Source organism: Rhinolophus sinicus, chromosome 16 (genome assembly GCF_057876585.1).
Source record: "Rhinolophus sinicus isolate RSI-liver-muscle chromosome 16, RSI-T2T, whole genome shotgun sequence".
Taxonomy (NCBI): Eukaryota; Metazoa; Chordata; class Mammalia; order Chiroptera; family Rhinolophidae; genus Rhinolophus; species Rhinolophus sinicus.
The window spans coordinates 79,714,896-79,735,723 of NC_142516.1; the positions used below are offsets into that span (position 1 = coordinate 79,714,896).

A 20,828-nucleotide genomic window follows, 5' to 3' on the forward strand; every position below is an offset into this window, starting at 1 on the left:
TGGCTACACGGGTGAATTTTACCAAACATTCAAAGAAGAATTAACACCTCTCCTTCTCAATATATTCCAAAAAATTCAAGAGGCTGGAAAGCTCACAACAGTATTTAACGAGGTCATCATTACCGTGATTCTTAAGCCAGAGAAAGACATTACCAAAAAAAGAAAGAAAATTATAGGCCAATATCACTGATGAACATATATGCAAAAATCCTCAACAAAATATTAGCAAACCAAATTTAACAATATATTAAGAAGATCATATACCATGATCAAATGGGATTTACTCCTGAGATGCAAAATTGGTTCAATATCAAAAATTCAGTTAATGTGATACACCACACAAATAAAACAAAGGATAAAAATCAGATAATCATATCAACAGATGCAGAAAAGTATTTGACAAAATCTGACATCCATTTATGATTAAAAAAAAAAACTCTCAGCAAATTGGGATAGCAAGAACATAATAAAGGCCAGATGTGACAAACGCAAGGTAATAGAATACTCAGTGGTAAAAAGTTGAAAGTTTTTTTCTTTAAGATCAGGAACAAGACAAGATGCCCACTTTCATCTGTTCATTCAACATAGAATTGGACGTCCTAGCCACAGCAGCTAGAGAAGAAGAAATTAGAGACATCTAAATTGGAAAGGAAAAAGTAAAATTTTCATTATTTGCAGATAACATGACACTATATAGATAGACCCCTAAAGATTACACACACACAAAAAATATAGAACTAATAAATGAATTCAGTAAAGTTGCAGAATATAAAAATATTCAGAAATTGGTTGCATTTTTACATACCAATAACAAATTATCAGAAAGAGAAATTAAGAAAACAATCCCATTTACAGTTGCATCAAAACAAATAAAATACCTAGGAATAAATTTAACCAAAGAGGTAAAAGACTTGTACTTGAGAAATTATGAAACATTGAAAAAGATACAAATAAATTGAAGCATATACCAAGCTCATGGATAGAAAGAATTAACATTGTTAAAATATCCATACTACTCAAAGCAATCTATAGATTCAAGGTGATCCCTATCAAAATATCTATGGCATTTTTCACAGAAATTGAACAAATAATCCTAAATTATATATGGAACCATAAAAAACCCTGAATAGCCACAGCAATATTGAGAAAGAAGAACAAAGTTGGAGGCATCACAATACCTGATATTGAACTATACTACAAGGTTATAGTAATCAAAACATTTTTATGCATGATACTGGCATAAAAACAGACACATAAATCAATAGAACAGAATAGAAAGCTCCAAAATAAACCCACACCTATCTGTTCAATTAATTTATGACAAAGGAGGCAAGAATATGCAATGGGGTAAAGTCTATTCAATAAATGGTGTTGGGAATCTGGACAGATACATGCAAAAAAATGAAACTAACCTACCTTCTTACACCTATACAAATATAAACTCAAAATGGATCAAAGACTTAAATGTAAAACCCAAAACCATAAAATTACTAGAAGAAAACATAGGCAGTAAACTCTCTGACATTGCTCTTACTAATGTTTTTTCTGATATGTTGCCTCGGGTAAGAAATAATGAACAAATGGAACTATATTGAAATAAAAAGGTTTTGCACAGCAAAGGGAACCATCAACAACACAAAAAGACAACCTACTGAATGGGAGAAGATATTCACCAATGATATATCTGATAAGGGGTTAATACTCAAAATTTGTAACAAACTCACACAACTTAACACCAAAAAAACTAACAATCCAATTGAAAAGCGGACAGAGGACCTAAACTGACATTTCTCCAAAGAGGACATTCAGATGGCCGATAGACATATGAAAAGATGCTCAACATCACTAATCATCAGGGAAATGCAAATTAAAGCCACTATGAGATATCACCTCATACCTGTCAGAATGGCCATCATCAACAAGTCACAAACAAGTGTTGGCGAGGATGTGGAGAAAAGGGAACCCTTGTGCAGTGGGTGCAGCCACTATGGAAAATAGTTTGGAGGTTCCTAAAAAAATTAAAAATAGAACTACCTCATGACCCAGAAATTCCACTTCTGGGTATTCATCCAAAAAAATATAAAACACCAAGTCAAACAGATATATACACCCCTATGTTCACTGCAGCAATATTTACAATAGCCAAGATATAGTAGCAACCTAGGTGTCCATCAATAGATGATTGGACAAAGAAAATATGGTTCATATATACGATGGAATACTGCTTGACCATAAAAAGGAATGAAATCTTACCATTTGTGAAAACATGGATGGAGCTGGAAGGTATTATGCTAAGTGAAGTAAGTCAGAAAGAAAAGGACAAATACTATTTGATTTCACCTATATGTGGAACTGAAAAAAACAAAAACAGAACAAACAAAACCAGAAACAGACTTATAGATGCAGGGAAAAGGCTGATGATTGTCACATGGAAGGGAGGTTAGAGGGTGAGATGAAAATGTGAAGGGGTTAAGAAGTACAAATTGGTAGTTACAAAATAGTCACAGGGATGGAAAGTAAAGCACAGAGAATATGCTCAATAATACAGTAATAACTATACATAGTGCCAGGTGGGTACTAGACTAGTCAGGGGGATCATTTCTTGCATTATATAAATGTCTACCCACTATGCTGTACACTGGAAACTAATAAAAAATTATATTGAATGTGAACTGTAATTGAAAACTTTTTAAAAGGGGGGAAGGGGAATGTGAAAGAGAATAAGAGGTTCAAATTTCCAGCTATACGACAAGTCATGGGGATGTAACGTACAGCATAGGGATATAGTCCATAACATTGTGACACCGTGGTACCGTGTCAGATGGTTGCTGGACTTACCATGGTGATCACTTCTTTAGGTGTATAAATGTTGAATAACTGTGGTGTACCCCTGAAACTAATATAATATCATACATTAGCTATATTTTAATAAAAATCTTTTAAAGATAAAAAATCAGAGTGCATAAAAGAATTATTAAAATAAAAATGTAGTTTTCCTATTACCTACTTTGAAAGTCAATAATACCATTGATTTTATATAAGTTCTGATGTAATCACTAAAAACAGATCTCATTAAGTTATAAACACAATAATAAGCAGAAGTAGAGAATCAAACATACCCCATGGCACATGAAAGGACATCAGATAAAGTCCAAATTCCCCATTCAGGACCCTTCACTTGTTAGGTCCCCTCACCACTTTCTTAAGAAGCAAGACAAAGAATGCCCAAGAGGAAGCTGGAGAAAACTTTGACCAACTTTTAATACACCGTTTTCATTTTTCTCCTATTTCTTCTGGTCAGGAAACTGTTTAAGAAATTTAAATTAAGAATACAAAAATACTAAGTACCAAATAATAAGAAAGAAAATACTAAAATTATCTCCATGGACCAAGAGTCTTACTGCTCTATCCATTTAAAGGAACAGACAATCTTGTCACTGGAACCTCATATTCATAGGCATGAAATGCCACCCCCCACCACCCCCAATAAATAACATTCTACTGGGAAAAAGCAATTTCCTTAGCTTGAAATGTCAGTCTGGGGCTTTTAAGTTAAAGAATTTTAACTTCCATTATATTATACTATCGTCAATGTAAGAATGTTCAAACCTGTAAAGAATTTTTATAAGAGTTTATTTGAGCCAAACTAATGACATTCGGGGAAACAAGATCTCAAATGTTCCAGAGAATAACAGTTTTGCAGTTTCTTTTATGCATTGGAAATTAAGGAGGGAACATAAGGAAGATTACATGAAGGTGGGAGAAAGCAAGGTACAGGATAGTTAACAAGATTGTGTGCTCCCTTGTTAACTATTATGTGTTCCAAGATTATGTGCTCCGGAGGTTACACCTCTGAGGGGTGTGAAAAAGAGAATTACTCTGGCATTCCAAAGATGTGTTAACTTAGATGCACAAGAACAATGAACAGGGCTTACTTAAGGCAAAGATAAACCTCTTATAGGACTGGGGCCTGACTATCCACCATGACCTGCCCAGTTAGACAAGATCAGCCTAAGAGGTTACTTGCGGTCACTGAATTTGTCAGATTTGTTATAGAGCCCCTTTTTCATTCACACTGTTGTTACCACAGACTCAAAGGGGTCCGCTTGCCTGTGCATATCCAAGCCTAAAGAGAACATGACCAAGAGTTTGTAGCAAAGAAAGTAAAGGTTTATTTAAGGAGTTGGCACTAAGTCCAGAGACACAGGTAAGCTAGTGCTCTCAAAAAAACCTGGCTCCCGGATGGCCTCTAGCAGCTAGGTTATAGAAGGGAAAAATCATTAATCAGGGTTGCTATGGTAGCTGGGGTTGGGGGCTTTACTGATTGGTCGGGGCTAAGGCAGGGAGCAATTGACCAGGGCTTCAGGTCCTGGTGTGGGTCATAGCATTGTTCCATCCGGCTTCCAGGGGATGCGGTCTGTGGGACTGTTCCGCTCTCATGAGTCCAAAGCTGAAATGTAACTGAGGCCAAGGTGTTAGCTTTGTTTTATTAAAAGCTTACTCATTGTTTAAGGTTTAGTTATTATATCCTAGTCATGGTTGACAGACCTGAAGCTTATCCTTCAGTGAGTTTGACGCTGACCAGAGCCTAGTGTTCTCAAGCGTACTGATTAGGAGTGGACATACAGTATAAGCACAGGTAGGAGGATCTGAGGAAAGAATGCAAGTGAGTCATAGTTCTAGTAGGCTAAACAGAGCTGGCGTGGATTAAAGCAGGATGGATGCTACAGAAATTAAGTTCACGTGCAGTTACACTATTTTGGCTCACCATTCATCTTTAATAACACACACATATTTGTAGACCCACATAATTTACCAAGCTGTGCTACTGCATAGCTGGCATAGCTGAAGAAACCATTTTCTAATGTAAACACAGCTTGCCTATTAGAGAAGGCACCCACCACCTCCCCACAGTGAATGACCAGAAGCATGTAGGTGGCCAGAGGTCTTGCAGAGTAACCTCCAGTTAAGTCAGGGCAGCTTCCCTCTCCGGCCCCTATTGGCTAGGTGGGCCAAGGCTTATGAGAAGACAACTAGGGGCTTGTGATGTAGAATATTTTCTTTGTGCTGGGATCATGTCTCGTGAAACTGAAGAATGGAAGCATGCACCAAGGAGAGGTGAGGAGTTGCAAAAGAGGATAGTTTATTAACAGCAAAGAGTCGCGGATCTCAGAATGAGAGGTGGTCCCAAACTGGTTGCCCAGTGAGGCAAAACTTCTTACTTTTATACCTTCCCTTGCCTGCTTGGGGCAGGGGGCTGGCTCCTTCTAATGGAATTCATCTATCAGGCTTGTCCTGTTTACCCACCCTAAAGGGATTAACGAACCCATCTCTGTCTATCAGATCTGCTCCTTTGTCCCGCCAAAAGGGATTTGTGAGATAATTTATTAGCCTCAAGGTGCATTCTCATATCTTTGTCCTGGAGTTTCAGGATATGTCTGCCTTTGTTCATTCCACCAGGGATGTTCCTATCTACCTAAAGACCTGTTAACTAACCTGTCTCACTTGGATCAACCTAACTGTGCAGCCAAGTGAAATAGTCCAGAAACAGCGTGTTATCTTTGCCCAACTTTAACTCCTGACCTTCCTGGTACTGAGTAAACTGACACCTCACTGGTCTCCTTCCTCTGGGAGCAGCCTGGCCTCCTCCAGTTGCACTGCATTGTTCCCTGATAGCAGAGAGGACCTTAGGAGGAGCAGCTTAAGAGGAGCAGAGTTTGATACCCCAAAATACGCATCTTTAGAATATTGAGTATTTTAGGCTGGTTAATTTTAAGAAACAGCAGACAAAGGAGAAGTTCTGAAAACCTAGTAGTTGCCCTTTTGTAAGGGATATTTACATTTCTAAGGGAACTCTCCATCTGTAAGGGTGTTTCCCTCACTGAACCTGGCCTGCCTTCATAATCTAGGCTAAAGGGCGGGACTTAAATCTGCATACCAACCTGACCCTTGTTTACTGTGCTTTTCCTGGTTACCTCCTGTGACTGACTCCCCACCCCAACATCGTCTTTTGTCTTTAGGTGGTATTTAAGGTGGCTTCCTCCATTTTGGTGAGTTACTTAGAGTTCCTGGGTCTCTCTCATGTATAGAGGAAATATATATGTTATTAAATGTTAATTTGTTTTTCTCCTGATAATCTGTCTCATGTCACTTTGATTATTAGTCCAGCCAGGATAACCTAGAAGGGTAGAGGAAAGCTTTTCTTCCCTGACACAGCACGACTGCAAAGCACTGCCTCCTATCAGCCCAACCCCAAACCCCACCACAAACTTCGAATTGTGGCCCATTTTTGAAACCAATGTTTTCTCCTGGGTCTGCATGTCTTAACACCTCCAGTCTGAGGGCTTTAGTAACTGCATGCTGGTGTCTCTGAGGGAGGGCTATGTCATCTCCAGGAAGCACCTGTGTTATTGAACTAAAGGGGATTCATTTTGCCTTCACGCATCAAAACTAAATGAGACACAAACGGGGGTTTGCAGTAAAGAAAGTGAAAGTTTATATAATGAAATGGCGCCAAGTCCAGGGACACAGGTGAGGTAGGGCTCAAAGACTTCTAGGGGATGGGTTATATGGGGAAAAACTCGTTAGTCATGGTAGCTTAGGGAGTTGGGGTCATGGGCACTACTGATTGGTGGGGGTTAGGGTAGGGGTCAGTTGACTATTGCATCAAGTCCTGATGTTGAAACTGAAGGCCAAACAAGGCTGGAGCTCATGCTGCCTGCCCCACTCAGCCAATAGACCGACACAGCAGTTGGGTCATAGAATAAGTGTTTATTATCACTTATTCACCTAGAACACCAGGGGTCTGAGAAGGCAGCAGGTTAACACCTCCAAAAACTGCCTTAACATTCTCAGACCAGCTTAGGGTTTTTAAGGGAAATCTGGGTGTTTCTCCAGAGGCTACATGAGGTTTCCAGGGGTCTGCATGGAGCCTTCCCTGTGGCCACGTGATTCCATGGTGGAGTCAGCAATCCAGGAACAATGATGGGATTAGCCTGGTAGACCACTGAGATTGTGATCAATAAGCCTGAGGCTATTGTCATGCAGGGTTCCAGCTCCTGACTCCCCACAGAAGAACGCAGGATATGGTGATGCCATAAAGGAACACCCACGGAGCCATAGATAGGGGAGTCATACCACTACATTCTTGCTGGCAGCTGGGTTGGAGACACAGGAAGCAGGATCCACATGATCCGCAACCCACCGTCTGCTTCTCTGCCAACCAACCAACCCCTAGCGTAGCCACGGCAGTTATATTAGTGGCCAATGGCTAACTGGTAACAGCTGATGGCCATCTCATTACAGCTGATGGCCATCTAATAACCAAGCCAGCACCTTTCCACATGAGGCCAAGAGCCTGGAAACTGCTCTCCTGGCTCTATCCCCAAACTCCACCCCTCCAGGGTCTTGCCTCACAATCTACATGAAAAGCATCTTCTGCGAGGCGCCCCGTGTGAGGAACCCAGCCCACGAGTAAAGGTTTCAGTCCAGTTCAAGAATGTCCGAGGGGGTGTCCCTCTATATCCACCTACTTTCTGGGCATAGCCAGGGTTTCTCAGGGCACCGCCAGTCTCTCTGGGCACAGCCAGACTTCCTGGGGACAGCCAGGGCTCTCAGGGTACTGCCAGTCTTTCCGGGCACAGCCAGACTTCCTTGGCACAGCCAGGGTTTCTCAGGGTACCATGCTGGAACAACAGTGGCTCACAGCCAGTGTGTTTACATATTCTCTACGGCAGCAGGTCGAGACACAGGAAGTAAACATCCGCCAGCACCTCAACAAGGGGTCTTCCTGCGCCACAGTCTTGCTGGTGGCCAGGCGAGACACAGGAAGTAAACATCCACTTGTATCCCAACAAGGGGTCTTCCTACACCAGTCTCGCTGGCAGCTGGGCGAGACACAGGAAGTAAACATCCGCCAGTTCCACTACATACTGGTACGTTCCCAAGCAAACAGTCAAGCTGTCCATCAAATCAGGGATGGAAGGCAATTCCCCATAGTCCACAGTCATTCGCCAGGGCTGTGTGTTGGCCTCACAATGTGTGCCCTCTACCACAGGGCGAGGGCTCCAAGTCCCCGCCCCCAACCTGGGGGTGAGGGACAACCTTGACCTCACCCTCATCTCCCATGGAGGACTAAGCAAGCGTTTCCTCCTGGGACTACAAATCCTGCATCTGTACTGCCACAGCAAGCACTTCCCAGCTTACACAGCCACAACAACCTTCACTTTCTCTGGCCTACGCTGGTTGGAGAATCGTCCATGTCTTCCTATCCCTCCACTGGGGTCCAGCTCTCTGGCAGCTGCATGGCTTTTTCTATGCTGCCCGGAGAGCCATCCATGTCTTCCCACCCCTCCACGGGGTTCCAATTCCTGAGAACAGTGGCCAGCAGGCACCACACACTGTGTTGGGGCCATATGTTCTCCTGCCCAGAGTCAGACATCATTCTTACCTGGCTGGAATCTTGCTTGCCATGCCAGGCATCTGTGTGGGTGGTGGCCTTGGTGTAAGATGTCCACAATTCTAGGAGCCTAAAGCAGCAGCAGCATACCAAAAAGCAGGCAACGCCTGCCATGGCCAACAGGGCAGCATGCCATCCAGAGGCTCAAGAACACCACCAATTCACAGAGGGGTCACATTTCTCCCAGGTAGATTGCATTTCCTGCTCCCGGCGCTGCTCCTCACAAACTTCCCGAGACTGAGTGTCCATACGCACAAACTGCTCCACCGCCCTTCGGAGAGTTTTGGCCAGCACAACACCCTGCTCACTGTACCATGTGTCATGCAGGGTCCCAGCTACTGCTCCCTGCACAAGAATGCAGGATATGGTGAGGCCAAAAAGGAACACCAATGGAGCCATAGATAGGGGAGTCATACCACTATATTCTCGCTGGCAGCTGGGAAGCAGGACCCACAGGATCCGCAACCCGCCATCCACTTCTCCACCAACCAACCTTGTTAGCCACCATCTGCTTCTCTGCCATCCAACCAACCCCTCAGGTAGCCCCGGCAGTTATATTAGTTGTTAATGGCTAACTGGTAACAACTGATGGTCAACCAGCCACAGTAGATGGCCATCTCATTACAGCTGATGGCCATCTAATAGCCGAGCCAGCACCTTTCCACATGAGGCCGAGAGCCTGGAAACTGCTCTTTTGGCTCTGTCCCCACAGGTATTAATGATAAGTTTCAGGGTAATTTTCTAAGACAAGGAACTGGGTGGGACAGGGGACATTCCCAGCTCAAACCGTAGGGGAATGATCTATTGTTAAGCTATAGGTAGGTCAAGGAAAGGTGAGGCCTCTACTGTGGGAGTGCCAATCAGGTCATGGCATCAAGTCAACGAGCAGCCCCTACCCCCCACTGAAAAACTGTTAAATTTTCTTTCCCATAGAAATTTTCAGTTTCCTTCTCCTTAAGTTTTCTTTCCCCCAGTTTTTTAGCTCCTACCCCTGCTTTAGATAATTACTCTAAAACTTGTGATTCATACTTGTAGATTGTAATCATTGAAGCCTAATGTTCTGTCCTACCCGTTCTGGGCCTAACTCCTGGACAATTGATGCTACCTAAATGACTGGGTGAATGGCCACAGGCTCTATAGAGCTAATGGATTTATTAATTAAAATCTATTTTTCCTCATTTAGGGGACTTGGGGATACAGAAGATACCCCAGCAAGATTGCCAGTCACAACCAAAGAAGCCAACGCAGTCTTCCAGGCGGATCTCAAGACCCCTTCCTCTCTTCTAAGATCAGATATGGCGAGAGTTCTGTGAATCCCCCAATAGGTAGGGACAGCTCTATGCCCCTGCCCAGCAGAAGAAAAGACCTCCTGTCCCTCAACTTCCCATAGAGGTTTTATGGGGATCATGTCTCTCAGGGGAAAACAAGGCAGGGAGCTAGAGACAGGCATCAGGTCTCTGCATTCCTGCATAACCCACAGAATGTGACCGCCCAAAGGACCTCCCCTCTCTGCCCCAAACTTCCCCTTTTCGTTGTAATCATCTACCCCTGTGAGGAAGAAATGGGTACAAAACACCCCACTAAATTAAACCGGCCACTCACACCTGCCCAGTAAAGGCCACAACGACCTTCATTTCATCTGGGCCTCATTATACCATCATTATAATATCATACATATGCCCAGAAGTTCATTAATATCATTACAACAGACTGCATTCTGGGAAGGAACATGCACAGTCTAAAAAGATGAAGTAATAGCCTCTTGTCAATCACAGGTATCAATCAAGTGGTCCCACGCCTGGAAAGGAACAGCCCATTCTAGAGAAAAAAGGGATAAAACCTTGAAGCCCTCGCCAGTCCAAGCCCTTTGAGCCTTTTCAGCCTTGCTTTTGCTCAGGCGCCCGCTCCAAACCCTTTGGAGTGGACTTTTTCTTTTAATAATGAACCCTTGAGCCATTCCCTGCTGCTTGGGTCCACTCCTATTTCTTTGGAGTGTACTATCTCTTCTAATAAACTACTCTTTCACCACTTGATATTCCTGTGTCTCGTTCAATTCTTTGCTCGAGACGCCAAGAACCTGGACACCACGCGGAGAACAGCCCACTGTCCAGTAACACTTCTGTCTGGTTCCGAGCGGATGTGGTCAGTGAGGTCTTCTGCCTTCATGAGTCTGGAGCTAAAACACAACTGAGGCCAAGATGTTATCTTTAGTTTGACCAAAACTCTGTTAATGTGGTCAACAGACTTTTGTCCCTAAGACTGTTTGATGCTGACTAGAATCTGATGTCCTAAGGGCTTAATGATTAAGGGGGTGGCTGTGCAGTATGTGCAAAGGTGGAAGGATAGGGAAAGACAAGAAGCGAGTGACTCATGGTGCTATTAGCCTAGACAAGGCCAGTCTGAATGAAGAGAAAGGAAAAAGTCATTTTAAAGAAGTGAAGTTTTTGCAGTTACACTTGTGCCCCACTGTATCTCCCAAATATACTACAATGTTTATATTTTAACATACCCCAAACACTCTCTCAAAATGTAGTTTAAAATACGTCAAATCACTTCTTATGATGTAATGATAAAAAGCTTGAAAATCAATTTAGTTATGATAGATTCCATCAGAAATAAAAAAGCTTGCTTCAGTTTTCACTTTCTATGACTAGTTACTTCTTTAAAATGTTGTAAATTTTCCTCATTTGGAAGCTACTTCACAGCATCCATGCCAATTAATTATGTTCCTTATTCTTCTCTTAGATTAGGTCTATTCTAAATTTGCTTCCTGCTATCAGAAGAAAGAAGACAGGCGTCTAGAAAACAGTATAGTAATGTTCCCAATGAGAGTCTGAATCCCAAGGCACACTTCATCAGCAGAATCCTTTCTTCCCAGGATAGAAGATATTAAAGGTGAGGTAATGTGTTCCAGCTCCTGAATCCCTTCCCTAAAATACTCTGGGAGGGGTGGCCATGATTGGACTGGGCAGCAAGGCTCTGAGGTATATGCTCCCTGTGGCTCAGGCCAAGTTCAAATTCAGGGACCAGCCTGGAGAGTCCCTCCTCCCTGGCCTCTGAGGAGAGAAGCCCATTATCTCATGTACCATGCTTTCCCAGAAATGCCAACTAGATGTTTCTGGGAGCTTAGCTGAGCCAGATGATAGAAGAAGTAAGACACTGTGGAAGAACACACTTGCTCACACTCCACTCGTGACTTTAGGCATTTCTTTCCTTCACTCTTGAACACATGGTCAACTGGCTTAAACCTCGGGTGGGTAACAGGTCCCATTTCTCCAAGACTTCCCCAGTTTTAAAACTGAAAGACCCATGTCCCTGGCTTCCCCTCAGTCCCAGGTAAGCTGGAACAGTTGGCCACCCTAGGTAAGTCCAGTGAGTATCTGACTGATGCCAGATTTGAGACCCTCAGAAGGCACACTCAAAATTCACAACACACAAAAATAACTGATGCTGTCAGAAGTTAAGAGAATGCTGATTGAGAAACAGATTTATGATGTGTGGCCGTTGAGCTCAGGGGAAGCCCAAAGATAACCACATAGGATGGTGTGAACATAAAATTTCCTAACTAAAAGTGGGTCATGTTGGGCAGTCACGTCCTAGGCCTGTAGCTTCCTTGACAAAGGTCAGTCTTTACTTAAGTGAGCCTGTCTATTGTCTTTTTGCATCTAAGATAACATACCTTTGGAATGTTAGAGTAATCTCCTTTTCCAGACCCCTCAGGTCACAATTGCCAGTACTAGACCAGGAGACCACAGAACCCCTCATTGTTATCCTCTCTGTGCTGTAAATATTAATGATTGATTATCCTCTACTCATCAATGTGAAAGAAGCATGTGCCTCTCCATTTTACTTTTCATCCAATCCCAGAGATTTCCCCGCTCTACTTTCTCCCGCCTCCCTGATCTACCACCAATGGATTTCATGTAAGCCTCCTTACGTCTCCTCTTTTCATTCTAATGTATAAAATAAGCTGCAAAACTGCCATTCTCCAGAGCATTTTCCCAATCCATTGAGATTTTCCTTCCCAGCAATTGTCAGTTTGATTCGAATAAACTCATAAAAATCCTCTACAGGTTTGTGTGTTTCTTACATCGACAAATGTAGCCACAGAACCAGCTTAAAATGGTCCTATCCTGTTTCTAACAAGACACTGAGTTGCTTTCCAGAGAGACAACAAAACCACAAGTTGTGCAACCAAAGCATGCCCAGAAGAGAGAATTTGACCTCCAGCTGTACCCAGAACCAAAGTCTCGCCCCCTCTCCCCAGAACCAAAGGACAAAAACATAACCGAAACTTAAACCCTTTCAGAAGCCAAGGGTCCATTGTGCAGCAATATCTGGTGCTAAAGCCCCTTCACCATAAATGGCCAAGTTCCTCCAAAGAAAATTTTCCCCTGTAGCACTTCCACATACCTGTTCCCTCAGCCCCTTAAATACCAGCACCAAACCCTGGATATTGAGGTGCAGATTTGGGTTTTCTCACCATCTCCTCAGTGGGCTGCCTCTCAAAATAAACCCTTTTTGCATGCTCAGTGTTTTAGTGATTTGTCTTATTATGTGATGGGCATATGAACTTGTGGGTTCAATCACAGCTGAAAAGAGGCCTAGGAGTTTCTGGGGGCTCATCAAGTTCCAGTTCTTTGTCTGGTGTTGGTGGCATGGAGGTGTCGGAGAAGAAAACTTATCCTCTACCCCTCAACATTCTTCTCGCTGGATTAATAATCAAACTAACACTAAATAGATTAGCAGGAGAAAAACAAATTAAAGTTTAATAACATGCTTTCCTCCTGTATACCGTGTTTCCCTGAAAATAAGACCTAGCTGCACCATCAGCTCTAATGTGTCTTTGGAGCAAAAATTAATGTAAGACCCAGTATTATATTATATTATATTATATTATATTATATTATATTAGACCCAATCTTATATTGTATTATATAAGACTGGCTCTTATATTGTAGTAAAATAAGACCGGGTCTTATATTAATTTTTGCTCCAAAAGATGCATTAGAGCTGATGGTGTGGCTAGGTCTTATTTTCGGGGAAATACGATACATGGGTGAGACCCAGAAATACTGAGTAACTCACCAAAATGGAGGAAGTCGCCACCTTAAATATCACCTTCAGCTACAGACCAAAAAAGATGTGGGGGTCAGGGACGTGACCAGGAAAAGCACAGGAAACAAGGGTCAGGTTGTCATGCAGGTTTAGTCTGTGACTTCTCCATTCACAGTGAAGGCAGGCCTGGGACAATGAGGAAAACACCCTTAGAAACGGAGGTTTCCTTTATAAATGTCAATGTCGTTTTACAAAGAATAAGCTCTACTTGGATTTCAGAGCTTCTCCCTTGTCTGCTGTTTCTTAAAAGTAACCAGATTAAAATAATCAATGTCCCCAAAGAGACATATTTTGGTGTGGCAAACTCTGCTCCCCTTCAGAAGTTCAGTGAAGATGCTGCGAGCTGCTCCATATGTTACATGTACTTCTTCTCTGTATGTATGATACACGGAGAGAGAGAGACAGAGAGACAGAGAGCAAGAAAGAGAGAAAGAAAGGAAGGAAGGAAGGAAGGGAGGGAGGGAGGGAGGGAGGGAGGGAGGGAGGGAGGGAAGGAAGGGAAAGAAAGAAAGAAAGAAAGAAAGAAAGAAAGAAAGAAAGAAAGAAAGAAAGAAAGAAAGAAAGAAAGAAAGAAAGAAAGAAAGAAAGAAAGAAAGAAAGAAAGAAAGAAAGAAAGAGAAAGAAAGCAAGCAAGCAAGCTAGAGAGAGGCTTGCAGCATCCCTAAGGATTTCCTTCAAGGTCTTCATTATATTACATTTTTGAGAGTGTTATGAACCGAATTTCATCCCCCTGTCCCACAATTCATATGTTGAAGCACTCATCCCCACTATCACTGTGTTTGGAAATAAGGTTTTAAGGAGATTAATGTTAAATGAGGCCATAAGCGTTTCTCATATGACTGGTGTCCTTAGAAGAGTTCATTTTCTCCATGACTGTGCACTGAGGAAAGTGATGAGGCAGAAAAAGAGTTAATAAAAGTGAGCCCAAAGGGGGATAGCCAGGCCTGTATCCCCTCCCCAGGAACCGTCCAGGTTGATCCAAACACCCTTAGAAAGAGGAGATAAGGCTTAACCAGTGTAATCTGGTTTTAACCTATGCTCAAACTGCTGGAGCCTGGCCGCTATCTGAACTCTAGCCTCATTATAATACAATTAAAATAAAATGAGCATTATGGCTTGGCCCCCACTCCTGGGTTTTTCTGTATGCATTCTGGGTAAGAGCATGCACAGAAAGAAATTATTTATATAATCAACATATGTCAATCAAATTGTTGCAGAATCCAAGACCAGAAAGAACCCAAGCGGCACTCAGAGAGTTAGGAGAGTCAGCTTTATTACGTTGGCAGGCTCAGTGGGATCCTTCCCAAAGACTGAGCCCCTAGCAAGGTTTTGAGCAGGTTTTTATGGGTTGGGGACTTTCTTGAGTCGGGGAAGGGGTAGGTGTCATCTGGTGATTGGCTCAATGTTTGGCTTGGAGGGGGTTATGCGGAAGTGGGCTGGGGCTTAGGCTGGGGACCTCTCTCTCCACTCGGGCCACCATTTTAGGTCGGTTCCACGTGGCAGGGAACCATTTTAGGGTCAGTTTCCCCATCAAAATGACCTCAGTCTATATGTCACATCTCCTACTGTAAGAAAATTTACCTACCCTTTCCCATATAAGAAAAAGCTAACCTAACATTAGGTGCAGTTGTCTGCCCCCAGTGACTTCTCTGCCATCGCCTTTCTTCTTGAATAAACTTTCTAAATTCTATTCCTTTGAGTCTTGGGAATTCTTTCACATGCTGCGAACGACCAGGGGTATCCAAAGGTAAAACAGAAAGGCCACGTGAGGACACAGCAAGAAGGTGTGTGGGAGAGCGGTCTCACCAGAAACCAACCCTGACAACACTCTGATCTTGAACTTCAGCCTCCAGAACTTGATAATAAAAATGACTGTTGTCTAAGCCACCCAACTTGTGACATTTAGTTTTGGCAGCCTGAGCAGACTCTGACAGAGACCTACATCTTATCGTGAGTGTACTGTGAGAAGTCTCCCTCCCACCCAGCCCCAGCCTCCCAGTTTCCCCACAGAGGCAACCATTATGACCAGTCTCCTGGGCATCCTCTCAGAAATACTCTGTAAATAGAAAGAGTGGCATACCATGCATACTGTTCTGTACTGCACAATGCAATTTTCACTTTCATCATAGAAATGGTTCCCTATTAATACGGAAAGAGCTTCTTAGTCTTTTTAACAGAGGCAGAGTATATCATTTAAAGAATGTGTCATCGTTTATTAAACCACTCTTCCATGAATAGATATTTTGGTTATTTCCAATGTTGTAAATCATGTTTCAATAGAAAACTTGTATTTATGTCAATTCACATGTGCATGAATATACCTGGGAAATTTCTAGAAGTGGACATAATAGGCCTCTAGATCAAATGTATTAGCAATTTCAGTAGATATTGTAAATGTGTCTTCCACAGACTTTGGATTGATGGCATGTCCAATGCTTATTTTATAGTGTCCTCACCCCACAGTATGTCATCCTGCTTTTAAATCTTTATGAATATGGTAGATGAAAAGTGATATCTCAATATTACTAACACTCTCATTTCTCTTAGTTTTCTACTCTTTTTGACAAAATAATGCCAAGTTCAAAATACTGGTCAAGTAATTACACAAATAAACACTATTGCAGAGAGAGGTGGGACAGCAGTTGTGTGGGTTGGGTGGCAGGCGAAGGTCCCAAACCACTGTGTAAAACCTTCATTTGTCAGAATTTTGCATCTCAGAAGCTAGTTAGATGTGACAACATATATTGTGCATAAACAGGTCCTCAGAGGTCAGGGACGAGCTGCTGAAGTCCACCTCTTGCTAAGGCAGCCCTGTGCTTCCTCCCACCACCCAGAGACAAATCAACTCTGCCTCTCTGCTCCAGGTCCAGTGTGACCTGGTCAAGGGGAGATTGGGCCCTAAAGGATTTATCATATCACAGAAGTATGAATGATATATTGCAGTTTTACTTTTGCTTCTTATTACTTATACAGCACTCTTCATCATGTTTGCATTAATCCACTCATTTGATAGTTATTTATGGAATATTGTGCCCAGTGCAAAGCAGTATAGATCAGTACTGACCAGGATCAACCAGCATAGACCAGTATAGGCCAGTGCATACAAGTATAGATCAGTACAGGCCAGTATAGGCCAGTGCATACCAGTATAGAGCAGTGCACACCAGTGTAGACCAGTGTAGAAGAGCAAAGAACAGAACAGGCTTTTGTAGCTGCTCATGTGGTTCTGGCTTTTTCCACAGTCCACACAGCCTAGAGCAGCATGCAGTTGCTTCGTGATTTCTGCATGGTGCCTTCTGAGCTCCTCACTTTCACTCCTTCAGCTCTTGTCAACTACCTTGCTTTAAGTCCCATTCTATTGGAAATATACAGAGTGGTTTCTGTTTTCCAACTCAACCTTGACAAGCACCTATTTAGTATCAGACACAAAGACACAACAGGACAGCCCAGACCTCATGAATATGTAGGTAAAATATCTAGTATGACAGGCAGTGATAAGTGCTGACAGGAAACATAAACAAAAGAGTAGGCATCAGATGTGCCACAGCAGGGGCACCTGCGACTTCAGGTTGGGGATCCACAGAAGGGCTGCTGGATGTGGAATGGTACTCTAGAGAAGCCGAGGGAAATTGCTGGTAGAAGTCTAGACAAAGAGCATCCTAGGTCACGTGGATGGCAGATGCAAAGTCCCTGGGTGGAGCATTTCACATGCTCAAGGAAGGGCTAGACAGAGGGGAGCACAGTAAGACCTGAAGTCAGAGGGTCAGTAGGGACCAGGCATGTGGGGCCTCGGAGGCCACAAGGAATGCTGGGTTCACTCTGGGTGAGAGGAGAAAGCATGCATTTAGATGTTGAGAAGGCCATCAGATATAAGAATCTAGAGTTATGGAAGAAGTAAGGAATGTGTTAAATGGAGTTCTTTAAAATAAGAATATGGATATACCATAGGTAAATACCAATTAGATAGACCAAACAGTATTTCCACAAAGTGTTGATAAAGTGCAGGCCTGGTGTTGCATAGCTAAGTTACATCTCTCCTCATCTAGCTCCCTGACACTACAAATATGAAGGAAGGCAATGATGATGTTAATACTTGGTGTCATTCCACATTTCTCAAACAAACATTTCATTGAGCACTGACTAAGTGCCTGGTTCTGTTCTAAGTCTGAATAATAAAATGATGAGCAAAGCCTGACACAGCCCCTCCCTGAAAGCATATTAACAGTGGGACCGTAGCTCATCTGGAGGGACAGCAAAGGCTCCCTGAGGAAGTGATGTTGCAGTTTAGATCTGAAAGACATGACAGTGAGGAGGAGGGTTCCTGGAAAAGGGAGCAGTATGTGCAGGGGGGCGGGGGGGAGAGCTGGAGCACAGGGAAAACTGAAACAGGCCAGTGTGGCTGGAGAGCAGAAAGGAGGAGGAGAGTAAGGCCAACAGATCCCAGAGGTCAGCAGGACAAGCTGCATAAGGCGTTTTTGGACACCGAAGGATTTGGATCTTGATCCTACATGGAAACCTCTAAAGGCTTTGAGTGGGGAATGACATGGCCACAGTGCACTATACGGAGACAGATCAGAGATGGATGAGAGAGGATTTGAGGAACATGGCAGGAGGCAGGTGCCGTAGACTGGACAGGTTCCTGGTGCCTGGGACCAGGGTGTGACCCGGAATTGGAGAAAAGGGGTAGGTTCAGGGGGTAATCGTGATGTGGAGTGGGGAGGACTTGTGCCTGAGAGTGATGCTTATATTTCTGGTTTGCCTCACCGGACGGATGGCCATGTCATGTGTCATATAGAAAGCACTGGAGAGGACCAGTCCAGAGGAAAATTGTGCATTTGGTTTGGGATACATTAAGCCTGGCTGCAGCATTTCAGTAAAACAAAGATTTGCTGGATAATAGAATAAAGTAGGATGTGGATGGCCTCTATCAAATGCAGATGATTGCTTTTCTAAATGGATCCGTTATGACACAGATTCATCTTGTTCACTGGTCCTGACCCCAAACATAACTTATGGAAAAAAACAGGGTTGGCTGCTTGCCACATAAAAGCCAAAGTCCGAGAGACAAGCATTGGTGGAACGAAAAGGAACTTGATTCAAAACGCCGGCATTCTGGGAAGACTGCGGACTTCTGTCTCAAAGGCCGTCTTCCTCATTCCTAGAACAGCCAGAAAGTTTTACAGGCATGAAAGAAGATGCAGAACAAAGGAAAGGAGGAGTTAGTCAGGCAATTTTGGGATGCTAACATCCAGAAAAACGCATCCTACGGTCTGGTTCCTTCTGAGATAACATTATCTCGGACCTGATCATAGGGGCAATTCATGTGTCACCTGTTGGAAAGTTGCGAGCAAGGAACAGCCTGGTTATCGGCATGTAGAGGCCTAAGGGCTGAAACGGTTTCTTTGAAGTCCATGTTCTGGCAACTAACCAGGTTAATGAGGTATGTATGTAACTTTGGGAAAACAGCGCAAGCGAATGGGAGTGGGGGGGGAGGAAACAAAGAAAAGAAGAAAAAAGAAAAAGAAACTAGATTGTTAAATATTGCAAAATATACCATCACCCTTACATAACTACATGAAATAAGAGCTCATTGCTTCTTTCCAGTCTCCAAAGCCCTATAGTAGGTATCACGAGAAGGTAGGAGAACAGAATATAGCACCAAGGAGTCTTGACACTTAGGACCACGACATGAAATGGATTAATCTAAGAGACCTTGTCAAGTACACCAGCTGCTCCTTTGAAGTCTCAAACCCACTAAATATATGAAACAACTTGCAATAGTTAGAACTGGGCTCCTCTGCAAGTGACACACTCCAGGCAGTTTTGCTTACCTCAGGTAGAAGTTGATTTCTCTCACACACAAATAAACCAAGCTCAGAAGCTTTAGCAGTACTCACATTCCAGATTGCAAGGAGTGCAAGTTGCTGGATCTTAATGAAGGCTCCAAGATGGTGAAATAGTCTTACCTGCGTTGAGACATAGTCATGTGATCACATGTAGCTGCAAGGGATGGTGGGAAATGTAGTCTTTACTCTGAGCAGCCATGAGCCCACCTAAACTTATACTACCATGAGAGAACAGATAATGAGTAATAACAAAACTCTGACTTGATATGATACCCTGTAATTTTCCAATGTTTAAAATACTCTACAAAAATAACAGAATTCAAATTCTGGTGATGATTTCGATGATCGCCGTTCATTTATTTCAACATTTTCAAAATGTTTCAATAGTTTATAATCCACAGTGAATTCTAAATATGTTTCCATATTTCATCTACCTCTATCCAACACTCTCCAAGTTTAAAAATATTATTGATAAAATAAAAAAAATTGTAAATTAAACATTGGTATGAATTTGCTAATTTTCAAGATATATATATATATATATATATATATATATATATATATATATCAATTAAGAGTGTTAACACAATAATTATTACACCACCATACTGTTGGCTGTAATCATGATAATTCTAAATGGTAGGACTTTTTGAAATGTGTTTATTTTAGCCTTAATTCTGCTCCAAATTTCTATACCGGTAAGACATTTTCCTCTCAGTAGCTCCATCTGCTAATTGAAATTTTGTTTTCAGAAACCATGGTAACACAGGTTTTGCCATAGCACAGAGTGGAGGAATTAAGTCCAGGTTCTTTAGGCAAAATTAAGCCTCCTGTAAAACACAAAAGCAATAAAATTATTGAGGGAGATATTTCTTAAGAACCCCGTTCAGACATTTTATGACTGGGGACTACACAGAACAGTAGTAACAAGCTAGCATACCTTTATAAAATGCATTTTTAACCCTAGGTCAAGAGAGTTGAGTTAATCATACCCTTTAATTGTAGGCTATAATTAGCATCAGCTTGTGTGAACAGCTTCTCTTGTTTGTTCTGCTCTCCCTTTCAGAGCCTCTTGCCTCTCCATTTCCCTCTCCCTTCCCCACACTGGTGTGTATTAGGCTTCAATGAGCTTCTCCCATTGCAGTGTTGTTTTGTGTGTGTACACGTTTTAGGTAACATAAATGGTTCTATACTATCTCCCTTCGGTTTTCCCCCCTTTCACACCATGGTTTCCAGCCCTACCCATGTATTTCTGAGCATGCAGCCACCCCGTTTTAATTATCCATCTCCCCCAAGTCACCATGCGGGCTGCCTCCACTCCCTGCCACAGCCCACCTCTTGGAGCACTGGGGGATACGTCCCCTGTCTGTCTGCATGAGGATTCCTGGGGAAACATATCCCAAAGT

General features: G+C 42.7%; 1 protein-coding gene across 1 annotated transcript in view; it reads right to left on the reverse strand.

Annotated features, from left to right (window-relative positions):
• SHC3 (SHC adaptor protein 3) overlaps window positions 1–19,534 on the reverse strand; it is a 247,362-nt gene extending 227,828 nt beyond the window's left edge. The window contains exon 1 of the mRNA XM_019713789.3: window positions 19,408–19,534. The gene's annotated coding sequence lies outside the window, so the exon portion shown is untranslated. The remainder of the gene's footprint in view (window positions 1–19,407) is intronic.
• Between the last annotated feature and the right edge of the window lie 1,294 nt (window positions 19,535–20,828).